This window comes from Cyprinodon variegatus, unplaced genomic scaffold (genome assembly GCF_000732505.1).
Source record: "Cyprinodon variegatus isolate N-32 unplaced genomic scaffold, C_variegatus-1.0 Scaffold831, whole genome shotgun sequence".
NCBI lineage: Eukaryota > Metazoa > Chordata > Actinopteri > Cyprinodontiformes > Cyprinodontidae > Cyprinodon > Cyprinodon variegatus.
In genome coordinates, this window is record NW_015151284.1 from 201288 (window position 1) to 203512 (window position 2225).

The 2225-nt window shown below is 40.4% G+C and overlaps 1 long non-coding RNA gene across 1 annotated transcript in view; it reads right to left on the reverse strand.

The window, feature by feature from the left end:
* The window catches only part of LOC107099022, a 2344-nt gene extending 962 nt beyond the window's left edge, over positions 1-1382 (reverse strand). Inside the window, exons 1-2 of the long non-coding RNA XR_001481921.1 lie at positions 1266-1382; positions 1107-1151 (exon numbers count right to left, since the gene is read on the reverse strand). This is a non-coding gene — a long non-coding RNA (uncharacterized LOC107099022). The remainder of the gene's footprint in view (positions 1-1106; positions 1152-1265) is intronic.
* Positions 1383-2225: the final 843 nt, after the last annotated feature.

A 2225-nucleotide genomic window follows, 5' to 3' on the forward strand; every position in this document is an offset into this window, starting at 1 on the left:
CACATACAGTGGAAGCATTTTCCTCTACAGTGGCAAGTCTTTGGGGGTAGATGAGATCCACCCGGATTACCTCAGATCTTTAGATGTTGTGGTTCATGCACCTTATCACAATGCTCAAGGAGTAGCAGAATGGGGAGTTGGTCTCTTAAAAAGAAGGGGGGGCAAGGGTTTATTTCAGCTAAAGGGTGATCATACTTCTCAGTCCCCAGGAGGAGGCCTTTCAAAGGGTACTGGAGAGGAGAGTCTGGCTAAATGCTGAACCTCAGCTTCAGGAGGAGCAGTGCGGTTTTCATCACAGCCATAGTCACTAATTCAGCTCTACAGTAAACCCTCTGAGGGGTACTCAAAGGTTCATGGGAGTTTGCCCAACTTCAAGGCATCATACGGTGCTCCTCATGTTTCCCTTATGTTACCATGCCACCAGATGCTGCGCTGGTCTGTAGTGAAGAGAGAGCTGAGCCAAAAGACAAAGCTCTCCATTTACCGGTCAGTCCACATTTCTACCCTAACCAATTGTCATGAAAGCTGGGTTGTGACCAAAAGAACAAGATCGTATATACAAGCAGTCAAAATGGGTTCCCCTCACTGGGTGGCCAGGCGTTACACATGGAAAGGATGAAGAGCAAGACAATCTAGGAGAGGTTTGGAGTAAAGCCACTTTTCCTATACAATGATGGGAGTAGGCTGAGGTGGCGGGGACATCTGTTTTGGAACCCGAATGTATGCCTCCTCTGGGAGAAAGCTAAAGGGAAAGCCCAGGACACACCATAGGTATTATGTCTCTCGGCTGGCCGTGGAATACCTTGGGCATCGCCCAGAAGAGCTGGATGAAGATTTTGGGGATAGGGCAGTCTGATTGCTGCTGCTGTGACCCCATGAATGCCGCCCCCACAACCCCATTGAAAGATGACATATTTTCTCTCTGCTTAAACAAAAATTTTTCCAGTAGTAACTTTAAAGTTAATGACATCATGGATCTTACATAACACCCTGCTTATCTGACAGCACAACAGCTAAATCAAAACAGAATTTTCAAGTTGTTAGAAGATTGAAGAAAATGTAGAAAATGTAGACTAAGCTAAAAAAATAAATTAGAATTCACCCACCTGTAAAGACCAGGACAATCAGCCTGCAATCCATAACTCAAATCTCTGAAAAAAGGCATAATGATAGTTTTTTTTTTTTTTCATAAATTTGTCTAATTATAAAGTAATTACATTTCATCAAAGGGTTTGTAAAAGGTAAATATTGCAGGATGTACTCACCCTAGTTTCTCTTTAAGTACAGGAGCTTCTACTCAGTGCTGGGCATCTATCACATCTGATGATGTGCTACTCTGTGAGTCTTCAAGGCTTGCCAAAATGTTTGTAGTTCTTATAGATATTTTCCCCCATAAGGAAGCAAATAAGGAACCAGGAACAAAATAAAAAAATATGTATTTTGTGCCTACATTTAAAGAATGAGGATATCCTGAAACCAGTTCTGCTCCACCTTAAAGCCAGTGCTTTTCTGCATTACAACAAGTATCATTTGTCACGTGTTAAGATAAGGTGAACAGTAGTTCTATAAATATTGCAAAACTATTCAATAAGACATTTTTATCTTGACCCGCCAAGTCTCTGTTAAAATCCACATTTCCCTACAATACTGTTTTTTGCTCCAATTATAGTTATTTGTGTAAATAACAGCTGTAGTCACTCAGAAAGTGGAGTTGTTGTGTTGTAGTCCAAGAGGTAAACTGACACCAGTGTGATGTAGGTTATGTAAAAGTTATGTAAAAGAGCCCGGTCAACTTAAAGCTCTTCACATCACTTTCCTAAATAAATTCAAATATATGTATGGAATAGTAACACGGATACAATCTCATTCAGATAAAAGTAATGCTGCTTAAATGAGCAGTTGTTGAGAAATAGGGTTAAAATCTCCAATAAAAAGATACTTTAAGACTATTATTATACAATTGTGTTGTGCTCCTTAATGATGTACAAAAGGGAAATACAGCATGGAAACTAATTGCAAACAGTGGCTGTCAACACAGAAAGTGGAGTACGGACAGCGGCTTCCATAGATATATTTCAGTCAGTATCAGGTAGAGACAGAGTCAAAGAAGAAGAATGTCAGATTTCACCAAATAGCTCGGCAAACACTTAAAGGAATAGTACACCCAAAACATGATTAGCCTTCATTTTCCACTCACCCCCATGCTAAACAACACTCTGGAGTAC